Source organism: Rana temporaria, chromosome 10 (assembly GCF_905171775.1).
Source record: "Rana temporaria chromosome 10, aRanTem1.1, whole genome shotgun sequence".
Classification (NCBI taxonomy): Eukaryota; Metazoa; Chordata; class Amphibia; order Anura; family Ranidae; genus Rana; species Rana temporaria.
In genome coordinates this window covers 78,080,349-78,100,236 of record NC_053498.1, presented here as the reverse complement: position 1 = coordinate 78,100,236, position 19,888 = coordinate 78,080,349, and positions in this window count along the sequence as shown.

Below are 19,888 nucleotides of genomic sequence, written 5' to 3'. Positions count from 1 at the left end.
TCACAAAATGTCATATTAGCAGGTTATTTCTCACACACAGCATATGCATACCACAAATTATACCCCAAAACACATTCTGCTATTCCTCCCGAGTATGGCGATACCACATGTGTGAGACTTACACAGCGTGGCCACATACAGAGGCCCAACATGCAGGGAGCATCATCAGGCGTTCTGGGGCACCCAGGCCAATTCTGCCATTTCTCTCCTACATGTAAAAATAATCATTTATTTGCTCTACATGGAACCCCAAAACATTATATATATTTTTTTATCAAAGACCCTAGAGAATACAATGGCGGCGTTGCAACTTTTTATCGCGCACAGTATTTGCACAGCAATTTTTCGAACGCGTTTTTTTTGGAAATAAAACGGTTTTGTGCTTTAAAAAAAAAAAAAAAACATTAAAGTTAGCCCAATGTTTTTGCATAATATGAAAGATGAAGTTACGCCGGGTAAATAGATACCCAACATGTCACCCTTCAAAATTGTACACGCTTGTGGAATGGCGCCAAACTTCGCTACTTAAAAATCCCCATAGGTGACACTTTAAATATTTTTACTGGTTACATCTTTTTAGTTGGAAAAGAGGTCTAGGGCCAAAATTATTGCTCTTACTCTAACGTTCGCAGCGATACCTCACATGTGTGGTTTGAACACCGTTTTCATATGTGGGCGGGACTTATGTGTGCGTTCACTTCTGTATACTTTATTTATTTTAGTTTGACACGTTTTTCCCCAAAAATAAATGTTTTGATCACTTTTATTCCTATTACAAGGAATGTAAACATCCCTTGTAATAAGAATATAGCATGACAGGTCCTCTTTACAGTGAGATATGGGGTCAATAAGACCCCACATCTCACCTTTAGAATGGGAAGCCTGAAATAAAAAAATAAAAAAACGACCCTGGCTTCGATCGTAGTGGTGAGTCGGAAGAAGCAGGAGGGCGAGACGGGAGGGGGGTCATCCCTTTTTGCCTCCCGTAAGAACAATCAAGAGGCGGAACAGCCCACCATGATCATTCTTATGGTGTAGAGAATTGCCGGCTGAAAAAGATGATATCTGAATGATGCCTGTAGCTGCAGGCATCATTCAGATATCCCCGCACAAATTCAAGGACGTCACATGACGGCCGGCGGGCGGTAAGTGGTTAAAACACATTTTTTCACAAAGAGTATTTTCCGGGAATTGCAGAGTATTGGCCAGGTATTGCAGAGTATTGGCCGGGTATTGCAGAGTATTGGTCGGGTATTGCAGAGTATTGGTCGGGTATTGCAGAGTATTGGCCAGTATTGCAGAGTATTGGCCGGGTATTGCAGAATATTGGTCAGGGTATTTCAGAGTATTGGTTGGGGTATTGCAGAGTATTGGCCGGGGTATTGCAGAGTATTGGCAGGGGTATTGCAGAGTATTGGCAGGGGTATTGCAGAGTATTGGCCGGGGTATTGCAGAGTATTGGCCAGGGTATCGCAGAGTATTGGCCGGGGGATTGCAGAGTACTGGCAGGGGTATTGCAGAGTACTGGCAGGGGTATTGCAGAGTATTTGCAGGGGTATTGCAGAGTACTGGCATGGGTATTGAAGAGTATTTGCAGGGGTATTGCAGAGTATTTGGAGGGGTATTGCAGAGTATTTGGAGGGGTATTGCAGAGTATTGGCAGGGGTATTGCAGAGCATTGGCAGGGGTATTGTACAGTATTGCAGGGGGTATTGCAGAGTATTGCAGGGAAGGAAGAGTATTGCACAGGGTATTGCAGGGATGGCTGAGCAGGGATGGCTGGATCTGTGACTGCAATTGTCACAGATCCAGCCCACAGCGCTGCTGACACCCGCTCTCTCCTCTCACACTGTCATGGACACTCCCGTGTGCGCGCCCCAGGGGCCGCGCGGGAGCGCGATTCAGGGAAGACGTCCATGGACGTCCTCCCAGAGTTAACTAACTGCCCTGTAAACGTCTTTTGTCTATGGGCGGGTCGTTAAGTGGTTAATGCCTTTGAGAGTCTCAAGGCTGCCTTTGCTTCTGCTCCTGTGTTGGTACATCCTGATCCTAGGGTACCTTTCATCCTTGAGGTTGATGCATCTGAGACTGGAGTTGGTGCCCTGCTGTCTCAACGTCCTACCTCTGAGTGCACTATGCATCCTTGTGGCTACTTTTCCAGGAAATTATCTCCTGCGGAGTGCAATTATGATTTTGGGGACAGACAGTTGTTACCGATCATTTAAGCCCTTAAAGAATGGAGGCATCTCCTAGAAGGTACAACTGTGCCGGTTCTTATTCTGACTGACCATAATAATCTCACATTCTTGTCTGATGCTAAACGCCTCTCTCACAGAGGGCGCAATGGGCTCTTTTCTTGACAAGTTTCAATTACAGTCTCATTCTTACCTGGTACTAAGAATGTAAGGGCTAATGCTTTGTTACAACAATTTTCCTCCACTTCCAAGATGGAGTCAGTTCCGGTTCCTGTGATAACTCTTGATCGTATTCTGGCTACGGTTCGCACCAGTCTCACTTCTCCTTTGGGTGACAAAATTCTTGCAGCTCAGATCCAATCTCCTCCTGAGAAACACCGAGACCGCTGCTTTGTCCCCGAGAGTCTCCGTACTGCCATGCTCCAGACTTCCATTCTCTCAAGGCTGCTGGCCACCCAGGGAAGAATCAACTCTTTTGGGCCATTTCCCAACAATTCTGGTGGCCTAGTCTACGTGCTGATGTAGATGCCTTCGTAGCTGCTTGTTCTGTGTGTGCTCAGAGTAAGACATCACGACACCTCCCAGTGGGCTTCCTACAACCCATACCCAGTGGAGAGAGGCCTTGGACACACCTGTCAATTTATTTTGTTGTGGAGTTACCCAACTATCAGGGCAACACAGTTATCCTTATGGTGGTTGACTATTTCTCAAAGATATCTCACGGTATTCCACTTAGGAAGTTGCCCACATCTAAGGAACTGGCTTTCATTTTTGCTCGGGAGATTTTTCACTTACATGGGCTACCCAAGGTGATAGTCTTGGACAGGGGTAGCCAGTTTGTGTCCAGGTTCTGGCAAGCCTTTTGGGTACAATTGGGAATTCAGCTTTCTTTCTCCTCTGTATATCACCAGCAGTCCAATGGGACTGGATAACGAGCCAACCAGTCCTTTGTTTCTGACCATCATTACAACTGGTCAGTCCTCTTACCTTGGGCGGAGTTTGCTCACAATAGTGCTGTCAATACCGCTTCACAATTGTCTTCATTCATGGCGAATTATGGTTTCCAAACATCCATGTTGCCTGACCAATTTGTTCCTCAGAGCATTCCTGCATTGGAGGATCATCTCTGTGGTCTTCGTTTTTACTTGGGTACACGCCAAGAATCAGTGCCAATGATAGGTACAGACTCCATTTTGACCGCAGACTCCTACCTGTGCCTTCCTACCAAGTTGAGGACAGGGTCTGGCTGTCATCTCGCAACCTCCGACGCCATGTTCCTTCATTAAAACTGGCACCAAGGTTTATTGGGCCTTTCCGTATTCTCCACAGGATCAACCCAATGGCTTACGCTTTAGAACTTCATTCTAATATGCGTATTTCAAATGTATTTCATGTCTCCTTATTAAAACCGTTGGTATGCAGCCATTTCACTACTTCTGTACCACGTCCTCACCCAGTTCAGGTTGAAAACCATCTTCTCTAATCTCTGGACTCCTGTTTCTCTGGCTTGTTCTGACTACCCATCCTGGTTACCAAACTCCGGCTATGTTTTGACTATGTTTGCTCTGTTTATACCATTTTATAATTTTATTAAATAGGGTGATTTTTACTGCACTTCTGTCTCAGTCTGATTCATGGTTCCTGACACTTATTAACAATGGTTCCAGCGCACAACATATAAGTGTAGCACCCCCTTGTGTACATAGTTGGTAGTGTAGGCAAATTTAGCTGGGCTTCGCTATAACCTATGAACCTAGGTTATTTCGGGTGATTTTGGGGGGGGACCTTTTTTTAATAATAGAGTAGGGTTCCCCTTAAAATCCATACCAGACCCAAAGGGCTTAATATGGACTGGGGGGAGACCCTACACCTTTTTTTAACATTTTTCAATTGCCAGGCAATTGCCGTCATTCTTTATATTTATAATATTCCTTGAAGAGAAGACATTTAATACTAAACATCTTCCATTGCCTGTGCCACCCAACAACAGGGACCAGAAAATGTACACCATATGTGTGTCATGGGCAATGGTAGAGGTGATTATAAACTGTCTTCTTTGCAGGAAACGTTTTTATTATTACCATCCCCTTATTTTTAGTTCTCAAATCTAATTTACAATAACAAAAAACATTGTTTTTAGATCACTTACTTATAATTACATCTTTGCATTTTTTTCTCTTTTTTTCATGCTAGATACCTTATGTTCCAAACAGTCTAAGCAATTATATTTCAACACTCGTGTAAAGGTGCAAATATTGTTGATAACCCTCTGAAATGATCCCTTTCCCAGGTGTATACCATTAATCTACATGCTTTTTTCAAGAGTCCTTTTAACTCTAACATCCTTAGGGCAAAATAATCAGACTTTGAGTGGAATGCAAATTATGTTTTGTTGGGTGGTGAGAGTGGGAGAAAAGGAAGAGCATTTGAAAGCAGTGAAACTGCATATTTTTCCTTTGAGTATGCCAGTAACATAGCTCCAGAAACCCATCAGTAAAAGAATGTCATAAAATGATGGCAGACGTGAATTCCCTCTATGCAATGGAAACAAAATGAACATACATTGATGAATATTTTCATACATGTCTAAGATTGAAAAAAAATATTTCTATAGGCTCAGCATACTTTGCTAGAATTTTTGACATTTGTTCTACATATTTAGCTCTACCTCCTGCTGTAATTTATCTGTATAATTCAGTTGTTTGCCTGCAAAGGCCACATTTGATTTGAAATGAGATGTCTAATTTTTTAATGCCAGATCCACATACATGTAGATCGGCGCAGCGTATCAGAGATACACTATGCCGCCGTACCTTACCTGGCGCATTTTCAAATCCTCAGCGATTTCGCGCCGTAAGTTACGGCGGCGTAGTGTATTTCTGGCGGCGGATTTCAAATTGGGCAGGTTGGGGGTGGGTTTCATTTAAATGAAGCGCGTCGCCGCGCCGAATGAAATGCGCATGCATCGTCCAGAAATTTCCCGCCGTGCTTTGCACGAAATGACGTCGCAACAATGTCATTTTTTGAACTTAGACGTGAGTTACGTCCATCCCTATTCACGGACGACTTACGCAAAAAAAAAAAAAAATTCAAATTTCGGCGCGGGAACGATGGCCATACTTAACATGGCAATTCTATCTATACGCCGCAAAATACCAGCTTTAACTATACACCGGAAAAAGCCGACTACAGACGACGTTAGAAAATGCGACGGCCGCGCGTACGTTCGTGGATCATTGTAAATCGCTAATTTGCATACCTGACGCGGAAAACACCACCCAGCGGACGCCAAAGTATTGCATCTTAGATCCGAAGGCGTACGAAGACGTACACCTGTCGGATCTAACCCAGAAGCCGTCGTATCTTGTTTTGAGGATTCAAAACAAAGATACGACGCGGGAATTTTGAAATTACGCGGCGTATCAATAGATACGCCGGCGTAATTTCTTTGTGGATCTAGCCCTTAGTGACTATACTTAGCAGTGTCATCATAATAGGTATTTTTGTCCCCAACCTTCTTTAAACTAACCAACCACTCATACTCCACAATCCCCCCATCTTACAGTTCAAATAATGAGACCACACCTGGTACAGCATGGCTCTCTCTGGTGGTGTGGTACAGTGTGGCTCTCTGGTGGTGTGGTACAGTGTGGCTCTCTGGTGGTGTGGCACAGCATGGCTCTCTGGTGGTGTGGCACAGCGTGGCTCTCTGGTGGTGTGGCACAGCGTGGCTCTCTGGTGGTGTGGTACAGCATGGTTCTCTGGTGGTGTGGTACAGCGTGGCTCTCTCTGGTGGTGTGGGTAAAGCGTTGCTCTCTGGTGGTGTGGTACAGCGTGGCTCTCTCTGGTGGTGTGGTACAGTGTGGCTCTCTGGTGGTGTGGTACAGCGTGGCTCTCTGGTGGTGTGGTACAGCGTGGCTCTCTGGTGGTGTGGTACAGCATGGCTCTTTGGTGAGGCTGAGCTGTGTGTGAGAGAGACACACAGCTCAGCCGATGCAGCCGAAAGTTCTGCTGGAGACACAGGCATGGCCGCATAGCAGCAGCGGCGAGCGGCGGCCACGGCCTGTGTTAACTATGTTCAGGCCGCGGTTGGCGCTTACCTCCCACTGTGCGGCCTGAACAGCAACAGGCTACGGCGCAGGTGGCCCTGGCCGGGTCGGCCCAACGGGCATATGCCCGGTCTGCCCTATGGCCAGTCCGGGCCTGGTTGCCAGTGACAGCATGGTTCACCTTTTTTATTCTGTGTGAGAGGCAAGATGGCAACACCCAATAGAAGAATAGATGGGTATTTGGCAGTGAAATCTGTAAGCATTGTCCGATATTAGGGATGAGCCGAACACCCTCCCCTCCGGTTTGGTTCGCAGCAGAAAATGCGAACAGGCAAAAAATTTGTTCGAACATGCGAACACTGTTAAAGTCTATGGGACACGAACATGAAAAATCAAAAGTGCTCATTTTAAAAGTGTTTGGGTACCCAGGTCCTGCCCCAGGGGACATGTATCCTTGCAAAAAAAGTTTTAAAAACTGAAGTTTTTTTCGGGAGCAGTGATTTTAATAATGCTTTTGATGGGACCCCTATGCCATTAATTTTTAAATTTGGCACAGTGTTCCCCTTAATATCCATACCAGACCTGAAGGGCCTGGTAATGGAATTTATGGGGACCCCCACACATTATTTTTTTGGTTCAGGGGTCCCCTTAATATTCATACCAGACCCAAAGGGCCTGGTAATGGACTGGGGGGGGGCATGTAGTTTTTTTCAATTACTTTTCTCTGTATTGTCGGGACTCGACAATTCATTATAGCTGCGAGTAGTTTTAAATGACCTTTTTTGCTTTAGAAATGTCATTTTGTGCAAGGACTTTTCTAAGCACGGAAAACATGCGCTACTTTACAGGCATACTATAGACATGCCCCAGGTACGAAATTTAAAGGAATATTTCACTTTTATTGTTTCACTGTAAGCATTACATGTATGTAAGGCCTTTTAGAATTCTACTAATAATGAGTGAAATAACACTGGCTCTGAAACTCTTAACCCCTTACAATCATATGCAACAGTTAAGGAAGGACACTAGCTTTAGAACCTTAAACCCTTAGGCCACGTACACACGGTCGATCCAAACCGATGAAAACGGCCTGAAGTCCAGTTTCATCGGTCCAAACCGACCGTATGTATGGCCCTTCGGCCAAAAATTATAGAACTTGCTTTAAAATCGAACCGATGGACGGCTGACCATCGGTCAAAACCGATGGTTAGTACACAAAAGCATCGGTTCAAAACCCACGCATGCTCAGAATCAAGTCGACGCATGCTTGGAAGCATTGAACTTCGTTTTTTCAGCACGTCGTGTGTTTTACGTCACCGCATTCTGACCCGATCGGTTTTTGAACTGATGGTGTGTACGCACATCAGACCATCAGGCCACTTCTGCGGTGAACCGATGAAAACGGTCCGTTGGACCATTCTCATCGGATGGATCGACCGTGTGTACGCGGCCTTATAGTATTAACCATGGTGATTAACCATGGTGATTGTTCAATAGGTATGTGTGGGGATGGGAGGAAGCAGCAATCTTCAACACAGAACAGCCATGTTTTACCTCATTATTAGTTTCACCTTTCCTATTTTGTAGTTGCTTCAAAGCTGCAAATATGTTCTTTTCAGTTCTGAGATTTACATGGTCTGCCACACTGGATTTCTGGCAAAGTCAAAAGATATTTTTCTGTACTTGCAGAGTTTTTAAAGAGACAGAGTATATGAACGGGACTTGCAGAAACGTATTCCCCTGTTCCCCACTCATACTCTTTTATACTATCCCTTGTAATAGGACTAGTTTGTGACAGGTCCTCTTTATGGAGAGATTTGGGGTCAATAAGACCCTGCATCTCTCCTCCAGGCTGGAAAGGTTGAGATAAAAAAATTAACTCTCTCGTCCTTTCCAGTCGTATCCTCAGAGGGTCATAGAGATTACTGGGGACCATCTGGTCACCGAAAATCTCTATGCGCAACTTCTGGCGGTGACCAATTCATTCTCCGACTTGCCGATGGCACGGGCGAGACCGGAAAAGCACCGGACGGTGGTGGGAGGAGGGGGATGTTCCCTCCCGCCGCCTGTGAGAACGATCAAGGGGCTGAACTGCCACTATGATTGTTTTTATGATGCACAGAATCGCCGGCTGAAAAAAACGATATCGGAATGATGCCTGTACCTGCAGGTACACTCATGTTGGATTTTTATTTATTGTATCTGATAAACATATACTTATTTGTAGAATTATCACTATGCAGTAAGCTATAAGTATATGTATGTTTTTTTTTAATTAGGGTGATTTATTAATAGTTTTGATTTCCCCTTATTTATGGAATCTGTTAAATAAAATATTATCAGAATACAGTATTAACAAGCCCTAAAGATTAATACATGACAAATATCTTGATGATGAATTATCTTGTTTGCAGCTGCTGGATTTTTGACCATCTTTGGCCAGCCCTGACCATCTGCCTTCACAACAATTGTGCCTTTCACAGCCCCTTGCTCCTACAGTAACTGCGCCTGTCTGCTGCTAGTGCAAACCTTCTGCCTGTTCTATGAATACGCCATTTCATAGCTGCACCTCATTTTGGTGTGTATTCTGATATATAAAAAGCAAATTGTCTGTTTATTAGAATTTGCACTTATCATAGTAATTTTCCATTTGCTTGCACATGATTGGATGATGGAAGTCAGCACAGCTTCCCCACATTCACTAATAGAGATGTGCCGAACGACCCCCTGTTCAGTTTCGCGGCAGAACTTTCGAACATTGCAAATAACCTGAACCAAATAACGAACCCCATTGAAGTCTATGGGACCCGAACTGGAAAAATCAAAAGTGTCCATCTTGAAGGCTTATATGCAAGTAATTGGGAATACAATGGTTATGGGGTCGGGGGACATGTATCAATGAAAAAAGTTTGAAAAACTGATGCTTAAAGTGAAACTATCAAAATAAGAAATAACAATAGAAATGAAAAAATCCTTTAAATATAGTGGCTGGGGGGTCCACATAGTCTGCCTGTAATGTGGCACATCTGTACCATGTATAGATCGTGCTGCAGCAATAATGACATTTATAAAGCCCAAAAATTTGTATTTTTCATTCAAGCTTTCTTTATTTTATAAACAACTGCTTGGAGAGCCAGTCTGTATGATGGGGCCACAATTTTGTGCACTCGAAACAAGATTAAAGATTTTTGGGATACATTCTGTGTCTCTTTTTTAGACTTTGGATAGAAGCAAAAATGCGCCCAGCGTAAATATGCGCCCACGATACGACACCGTAGGCAAGTTACGTCGGTCGTAGGAAGCCTATTTTTAGGCGTATCTCAGATTGTGGGCACGGCGCACAGATAGGACGGCGCATAGTTACACTTACGCGGCGTATCTCGGGATACGTCGGCGTAAGTGCTTTGTGAATCCGGGCCTATGTATTTTGCACAACACTGTTCAGCACTCAGGGGCGCTGTTGCAGTGTGAACAGGACACATAGAAAACAATTGTTTTCTATTGCCTGTGCAGAAACCAGTGTCTTGCTAGTGCAGAAATCACAGACCCTCTTTTGCATCAGTGCATTCAGTACCCCCCTTCACATCACATCACAGACCCCCTTTTACATCAATGTCCTTAGTCCCTCCCTTTACATCACAACCCCCCCCCCCGTTTTACATCACAGCCTGCCTCATCACAGAACCCCCCTCACAGACTGACCTGACCCATCACAGACCCCCCCATCAAAGACTGACCTTACCCATCACAGACCCCCCATCACAGACTGACCTGACCCATCACAGACCCCCCCATCACAGACTGACACCTCCAATTACAGACCCCCCCATAATCACAGACTGACCTGACCCATCACAGACCCCCATCATAGACTGACCTGACCCATCACAGACCCCCCATCACAGACTGACCTGACCCAACACAGACCCCCCATCAAAGACTGACCTGACCCATCACAGACCCCCCATCACAGACTGACCTGACCCAACACAGACCCCCCCATCAAAGACTGACCTGACCCATCACAGACCCCCCATCACAGATGGACCTGACCCATCACAGACCCCCCCATCAAAGACTGACCTGACCCATCACAGACACCCCATCACAGACTGACCTGACCCATCACAGACGCCCCCATCACAGACTGACCCCTCCAATCACAGCCCCCCATAATCACAGACTGACCTGACCCATCACAGACCCCCATCATAGACTGACCTGACCCACCACAGACCCCCACCATCACAAACTGACCCCCCCCCAATCACAGACCACCCATAACAGCCTGACCTGGCCCATTACAAACCACCTCATCATAGACTGACCTGACCCACCACAGACCACCACCATCACAGACTGACCCCTCCAATCACAGACGGACCCCTCATCAGACTCACCCCATAACAAAATGACCCCCCCAATTACAGACTGACACCCCTATCACGGCCCTCGATATCAAACCCTTGTCCTTTTCATAACGGTATGGCACAGCACGGCACTGCACTGCCTCTCCCCACAGAGTCCTACCTAATTCACACAAAGCATGAAGCGCATTATTCTGGACAAAGGGGGGACTTTTCACATTAAAGGTAGGTGATCGATGGCTGGGACCTCCCTGCTGCCGAGCAACCAATCACCCACCTCTTAACTAAAAAAGTCCCACCCTTTGTCCAGAGTGGCCACGCTTCATGTTTTATGTAAATAAGACAGGCAGTGTGGGGAGGAGGGAGGTAGTGCAGCAAAATTATGAAAGACATGGACCTGTCATGCGGTGGAGATAGTGGAATCGGCAGCGACAGGCCGGCGAGCCACCGAAGGGGAGAGGACACACGGAAAACTACTTGGCGAGGCTGCGGTCTGGGTAGAATGGCCACTGGGGCCGGAACCGGACCACGGTCCACCATTTAGTAAAGCCCGCTATAGAGGTGCTCTTTATGAAAGAATGAACTGACCTTGCTGTCAAATTTTTTAATGATATGCACCTGTCAAACGGGTGTGGAAAAACTCTGGATGCAGGGCAGCCCAGAAGCTCCATCGCATACTGGTCAAGTTCTGACCAGTGGTCTATTCTCATGACCCAGTAACCCAGTGGATCGTCACCTGGAAAGCTCTTAATGTCTGTTTTTGCCCCTGGATAATCTCCCACCATATGATGCAGACACTGCCAAAGGGATGTGGAAGCTGACAGCTCTTGGTGCAGAGAACTAAAAAATTTGAAAGGGATCACTGAGGCGGCCAACTTCTCCAGCACTCTTCTCTTGACCAACAGAAGCCTCAAAACAATGTTTTCCACCAGACCGTAACCTTCCAGATAGCACACTAATGGCGCGTACACACGGTCGGAATTTCCGACAACAAATGTTCGATGTGAACAAAAATTTGAGAGCTGGTTCTCAAATTTTCCGACAAAAAAAAGTTGTCTGAAATTCCGACTGTGTATACACAATTCAACGCACAAAAGTTATATGCATGCTCGGAATCATTGAACTTCATTTTTATCGGCTCGTCATAGTGTTGTATGTCACCGCATTCTTGATGTTCGCAATTTCTGACAGCATTTGTGTGACCGTGGGTATGCAAGACATCCGTTGAAAAAAAATCCACGGGTTTGATGTTGAAATGTCCGATTGTGTGTACGCAGCATAACTCGCTAGTAGCACTAAAAATAGCCCTGTTCTATCTTACTCCATGCCAATATCACACTGCAAATGTGGGAAGAATATTGTTATAGTATGGGGTGGAACTAAAATCAATGAACCATGATTAAATCATCGTCACAGTGTCCGATCATGGCTCTGACAGTGATATGTGCCCTGATTGGGCAAATCTTTCATTGCTTTAGCCAATCATGACTTCCAATTCACTGTGCGGCAGAACAGTGCATTGTGGTCATTTGGCAGGCTGAACAAATGGTCGAACACCCCGATAATTTGAGTGTTTGTTAAACGGACGAGCAGTCAATGTTTGACCCAAACTCGTGCCAAACCATTCACCCAAACTCTTTTCACTAAGTTAAAAGAAAATGCCCTTGCAAAGTGCTAATTCCCGTGCAAAGTTAACAGCCTCTTTGCCTTTGGTAAATCAACCTCTGCTGTTCCTGTTAGAATTTCTGTATATAGCCCTGAAAAACAGAAAGCGCACAGTTCATATATCTATCCCTATCTTGAAACAAATTTTTTTGCCATTAAAAAAACTCACAAAACAAGCAATGTAGTGACCTTCCAAGATGACATGACATTTTCACAGGTATCTTTCTGGTGACACTATGGGAAATTGGACAGTAAAGAAAACCGTCCTCCTATACCTTCTGATTCCATTATTTGCTATTAGCTGTAGCGATTTTTTCTGTTTAACTCTGGTCAAGGTGAATAAAGAATTTTCTGTCATTTGTCTCGTAGCTCCTAAATCAACACACCTTGCCTGCAAAGATGAGGTGCAACTTTTGGATTGAAAAATATTAATTATCTGAAGAAAAATGTGTTTCTTCCTTCACACTTTTGGCCATTTGTAATTTAGTTTGTTTTTGCATCCTATCTTTCCAGATTCTGCAGTCTACATTTAAATTAACTTGTTTCTTGCACACAAAACATTCACATTTCTTGTTGCATGTTACCGGTTTTATTTCATTTTTTCGTCATTTTAGCAGACTACAACAGAAGCACCATCACTATTAATTATTTCTGTTTCACATTTATATTCATCTACAAGCTTGCCCTTAACATATTTCAATGTCAGTTCATCATCTGGACATGCGGTAAGTACTTTGACAATTGTTTCAACTTTCTGGTAAGCCACTGAGTAATAGTGTTGAGACATGAAATTATTTTTATTTATTTTCCTATACCAGGCATTTAACCATTTCCAAGGTGTGCCTTATTTAATCCTGCAAATCCTGGCCTTTCATCAGCTTGGTTTGGTATAGCTTTCTAATCAAATACAGTTTATTACTGATATTAGCTCTTTCATATACCTTTTGTAATTCTTCCCACATTTCTTTAGCAGTTTCACACTTACATACATGTAAGATTGTGCTCTGAGATTTTTGGTCTTTCTCTATTCACTCATCTGAAGGGTGTTCTGGCCTGACTTCATTTTTACATTTACACGTACCTTCTCTTATTAGCAGCATTTTCATCTTGAACTTCCAAGACTGGTAGTTCTGGTTTGTCAGATCTGCAATTAAAAGCTTTGTTGCAGCTGTTACTGGCCATCTCTTTTATTATTTTGCAGTCTTCTTTTTGTTGCTGTATCTTGCACGTATCTTCTGTAGCTGGCTATGATTGGGTGTCTGGACCCATAATTTGTTAGAAATTCTGTACAGAACAGACTGTGCACAGTCCACATGTGCTTTGCTGCTTAACTGCAGACAGACTGTAGACAGGAAACATAAACTTTAGAGAGAAAATACATGGGCCCGGATTCACAAAGCACTTGCGCCAACGTATCTCCAGATACGCTGCGTAAGTGCAAATATGCGCCGTCGTATCTATGCGCCTGACTCACAAACTAAGATACGCCTAAAAACAGGCTTCATCCCACCGACGTAACTTGTCTAAGCCGGCGTAGCGTGGGCGCATATTTACGCTGGACGCATGTGGCGCTCCCATTGATTTTGTATTAAAATATGCAAATGAGGGAGATACGGCGATTCACAAACGTACATGTGCCCGGTGCGCGTGAGTTGTACGTCCGGCCTTAAGTTATTCCCCATAAAGGAGGTGTAACTCGGCACCAGACGTGCACAGGTCAGCTGGAGAGCAGCTGCAGCATCACCGTTATGGACGAGCTGAGCAACCACACTTGCAGGACAACACATCTGTATGCCAACATGCCAGGGGCAGCCATGGTCATAGCACTACTGCGTCCACAGGCACGGAGAAGGGCACGGGAGAGGATATACCGAACGCGCATGAACGTCTTTGGCATGGGGGAATCGGAGGTGTATCGCATCTTCAGATTCAGCCTTGATGCCATCCTGGAATTAGCCACAGCCCTGCATGATGACAACACCAGCCAGACAGAACGCTCACATGCAGTGCAGCCACTGGTCAAGGTACTGGCAACACTGCATTTCCTCGCCAGTGGATCTTTCCAACGTACAAGTGGAGTCGTGTCTGGGATGTCACAATCCACCATGAGCAGATGCATGCACCAGGTTGTCCCTGCAATCCTCACATGCATGTCCCACCACATCATCAAACCCACCCATGAGCATCTGCGGCAGAAGGCAATGCAGGATTTCTACAGAATTGCCGGATTCCCACGCACCGTGGGGGCCATTGATTGCACACATCTGACACTACGGCCCCCCCGTGCCACAGAGCACAAATACCGCAATCGTAAGCAGTGGTATTCCATCAACATACAGGTGATAGCCGATGCCCAATGCCTCATATGGCACGTCCGTGCCAAACACCCAGGGGCCAGCCACGACAGCTACATATACCGTCAAAGCAACATCCCAATGAAATTCGAACAGAACGTGTACAGGGACAGCTGGCTGGTTGGTGAGTGACATGGGTGTCAGGCATGACTGTCCGACCCCATGATGCAGACATCACGAGGGGCACATGCACGACTAACATCCTCCTGTCTTTTCCCTTCCAGGTGACTTGGCATATGCACTTGGGCCCCATCTCCTGACTCCATACCGGAATCCCCAAACCAGAGGAGAGAGAAGATACAATGTTGCACACATACGCACCCGTGCAGTGGTGGAGCGCACATTTGGCATCCTGAAGTCCCGTTTCCGATGCCTGGATAAGTCCGGGGGGACCCTGTTGTATTCCCCAAACTTTGTGTGACAGATCATCGGTGCATGTTGCTGCTGCACAACTACGCCATGAGAAAGGGCCTGGAGATTGACATATGTGATGACCTGACCCCTGAACCAGACAGTCCCCCCCTGCCCGAGGCTACCCCGTCTGCTGAGGGAACAGCAGTCAGGAGTTGCCTCGTGGAACGTATCTTTGCACGTTAAACACACACATTCATCATGGCACACGGACAATGCACGCATGCACACGACTGTGGTCCCTAGCTCACACACACCACATCCACTTCACATTGGTTTAGCCCAAGTCCACCGTGCAGGACTTGGGAGCAGCAACACCACGCCAAGGCCCCAATGATGTTGCTGTCCATTCATACCACATTCACACGGTCGTGGGGATAACCTCTCCCTGACGATCCAAGGTGACACGCCTTGCTGGCAGGAATGTCACACACACACATTCACACACCAGTCACACTGTAGCAGCACCGGGCAAACCCTGCCCCTGCAAACGGGTGTGCGGTCACCACTTCTGCACTCCTCACCGTGTGCAGTGACAAAAAATAAAAATAAAATAGGGATCATGCTCTTACAGGAGAACGGCACATACCTCTGTGCACGTCCAAACAAAAAATATAAAAGGGATCATGCCTTTACCGGAGGACGGCACATACTTCTGTGCACGTCCAACAAAAACAAAAAATAAAGCTCATACTCTGAGCAAAAAAAAACAAAACAGAGAACAGTTATTTGCCCTCTCGTGGGCCAGGCCTGGTGCCACGGGTACGGCTCCTCAATTGTCTGGGGGGAGCCTCGGGTGGGGGGGGGGTGAGGCATCAGGAGGAGGTTCATCCCCTGGTCTGTCACTCCAGGCTCTGATAGCAGATGGAGCCTGCATGCCCTCCAACGCAATGGCAATGCGGGTGAGAACTGTCAGGATGTCTACACAGGCATCCAATACTGGTTAACAGATCAGTGGGCTGCACTAAGGAAAATAGGCACAGAGATAAGTGAAAAAATATGTATTTAAGATTAAGGCACACGTGTAAAACAGAAAACCCACAAGACAAGCAGGCATACTATAAACACAGCAACCGTCAACGCCACCTAAACGAATAAACAAATATATACAAGAAATAAGAGCATATATAGCAAGTCAGGCAGGGATGTGAGACAGGGGGGCAAACAGAGTCCAGGACAGGGCGGAGAGCATATCAGGAACAAACTGGCTACAGGTATCTGGACAGGCAGGAACAAGGCTGACAGGAAAATACTGAAGCCCTGAACCGCAGTGAAGGGCGGGCTTATATACCTGTAGCAGTTCACCTTAAGTGAACCTTAATTAGAGAGGAGTCCATCCCATGGGAGACACCCAATGGTGGACACCAGAACTGCACCCCTGTTACTGGGAGAAACAGTGCCACCAGCAGGTGACCAAAGCCATGACACAGATCATGACAAGAACAGCGTTAGTATCCGCCTGCACCTGCAGCTGGCGGGTGTTGGTCTGCCGCTGGAGGCGTCTGTTCTGCTGACCCTCTGCCTGGATGGCAGCAGTGTTGGCCTGCACAGCCTCCCCCAGGCTCTTCACCTCTGCCAGGATCCCAGATGATGTGGCCTGCAGCTCCACAATTGCCACAGTGGGCCGGGCCTGGGTGGCCTGCACGTCCCCAGATGACGAGGGAGCCCCTGCTGACATATGCTGATGAATGGCATCCAGGGTCAGACTTTGGTCACAGAGACTTGTGGCCATGGCTGCACAGTTGGCATTGATGTCATGTAGGCAGTCCGTTACGACCTGGGTATGGGCAGCCTGCTGGCTGACGCACTGCTGCATGTCCGAGGACCCAGCAAAAGAGGCCAGGCTGTCAGCCACTCTATGCAGGTCGCCGGCAATATCGGCCATGTGGCGCGTCTGCCTTGCCTGCTCCCTCTCAAGCCCTTCTTGGAGGGAACCGGCTACACCCCTAGTCTTGGCCAGAACCTTCCTAGGGGAAGTAGCCGGTTGAGTCCGTCTGGACGGAAAAGCCCTGGAGGGGTAGCCCTGGATGGGGTAGCCCTGAACACACTTACCTGTCCTCAAGTCCTGATCACTGGAGTCAAAGCCCTCCAGGCCCTCCATCTTCTCCTGCTCCAGGCAGCTGGCGATCACCTCCTCCTCAGCTGTCAACTTCAGAGAAGAAGCTGGTCCGCCTCCCGTGCCCCTGAGGTGCCTCCTCACCTTGGCCAGCTTCTCCCTGACCCGCCGCCTCATATAATTTTTTTTTTTTAAATGTCTTTGGAGGTCCGTGTCTCATGCCCAAGAGCATTGATCTCCAGGGTGATCTTCTGGTAGATCTCATTCTTCCTTGCCTTGCTGGTCCTGGCACTCTGTGCACCATGGAGGTACACATCATACTGGGCTATTGCTGAGGTCAGGATCGCCCTCTCTTCAGATAAGAAATTTTTCTTCCTCCTCTCTCTGTCAGTCTCAGCATCAGACATGGCTCCGCAAAAGTACTCTGCTCCAGGGGGAAGACAAGAAAGCTGGTGTACTTTTGCGCTGGACGGGCATATGGCTGGGCGTATCTATGCGCTCGGCGTAAGCCGGTGGGCCGGCGTATCTAAGGAAGTTGCGCCGGCGTAGTTGTGAGCATGCGCATAGGGGTGCTGACCATATGTCCGCGTCACGGCGCATGCGCCGTTCATGATACGCTGGGCATAAAACACTGCACCACGTTTGAACCATGATTTGCATGGGGTCACACCCACCTCCACCTATGCCGGCTTACGCCTACGAAATATACGCCACGCTGGTGCAACGTTGGGAGCATTGGCTTGCTGAATTCCATGCTTGCCTCTCTGCGCTGCGTCAGCGTAGCGTAAAGGAGACACGCTATGGCAGCATAAATATGCGCCAGTGTCTGTGAATCCAGGCCATGGAGTTTAACCATAGATGCAGGTTGAGGTATATATATCTCCTGAATACTGATGTACAGTAGTTGTTGCACAAAATACATTTCTGTATTTCAGCAACTCCATCTGACAAACTTCCCCTAATTTGCTGTCAATAGATTGGCTGTTACCTCTGGGGAAAATATTGTGCCACGAAATGTGTGCAGGGCTGTATTTATACATCACGCTGCCCTAGCAGTGCCGGAGCGCCACCACCTCTGGCTCTCGCACAGCCACTGAAATACATAGATTTACGCAATTTCGCCGCTGCCGCAGACTATTCAGATGGCCGGATGGTGAGCGCCGTCCACCTGAATAACGGCAGCTGGTTGGCTGTGTGGAAGTGCCTATCAGAGCCAGCGGCCAGCGGGGGGAGGGGCATTTTACAGGGCACAGCGGCGACAATGAGCACAGTGGATAAAGTGAAAAGTGCTTTTGCGCTAAAATGGATCCTAAATGAGTGAATCCACCAAAAATATATAGTGCAGCAAAACCTAATTATGTTTACATGACATAAAACAGGAATATAAATAAATGGTGATTCTGCGCAACATATCACACTAATGGAATAGTGATATCACATAAACAAGATAAATGTAAGAGCTGACAAATAATCAGCATATAGTATTAAATGCAAAGAGAATAGTGAGTCCAAATATAAATATATATATACTCAAATAGTGAATAGTGAGTCCAAAATATATAATACTCATAAGGCGAATGTGCAAAAATATATAAAGAATATTGTGCAAAAAAACCGAAATGGAAGTTCAATCCCAATAGTAAACACAAATCAGCTGTCAGGGCAGATATTCTGAATGCACTGGATGAAGGTGAGCACCAGCTCTATGGTGTGAGTGCACGGCCGTGCGATAGAAGATAAACCAGATCCCTGGCTGAGCTCCCGGGACTCTTACCTCTCAGCCCTCCTAAATGGGCATTGATGTACAGGTCACTCGCAGCCTTCTATGGGTGGTCCCTGATGTTTCCTCTCTTGATCTGATGGATCCTTCCTTAATTGGGACAGATGCTCCTCGAAACCAGATGGATGATGTGGGTTATAAGAGAGAGAGAGAGGGGACTCCCATAGTGAGGTAACGTTTGGTGCAGGTAAAATATGTTTATTGAGGAAAAACCGCACTTACATTAAAAGAAAAATAAAAGTGCAACGAGGAAACAAACAGGCGGCGTTTGAATCGCCAGCTTACGTCACTCCGGGTGTACGTCCTCCAATTCCTACGCGTTACGACACCACGTGTCTTCGTCTGGGGGGCCCCAGACGAAGACACGTGGTGTCGTAACGCGTAGGAATTGGAGGACGTACACCCGGAGTGACGTAAGCTGGCGATTCAAACGCCGCCTGTTTGTTTCCTCGTTGCACTTTTATTTTTCTTTTAATGTAAGTGCAGGTTTTTCCTCAATAAACATATTTTACCTGCACCAAACGTTACCTCACTATGGGAGTCCCCTCTCTCTCTCTCTTATAACCCACATCATCCATCTGGTTTCGAGGAGCATCTGTCCCAATTAAGGAAGGATCCATCAGATCAAGAGAGGAAACATCAGGGACCACCCATAGAAGGCTGCGAGTGACCTGTACATCAATGCCCATTTAGGAGGGCTGAGAGGTAAGAGTCCCGGGAGCTCAGCCAGGGATCTGGTTTATCTTCTATCGCACGGCCGTGCACTCACACCATAGAGCTGGTGCTCACCTTCATCCAGTGCATTCAGAATATCTGCCCTGACAGCTGATTTGTGTTTACTATTGGGATTGAACTTCCATTTCGGTTTTTTTGCACAATATTCTTTATATATTTTTGCACATTCGCCTTATGAGTATTATATATTTTGGACTCACTATTCACTATTTGAGTATATATATATTTATATTTGGACTCACTATTCTCTTTGCATTTAATACTATATGCTGATTA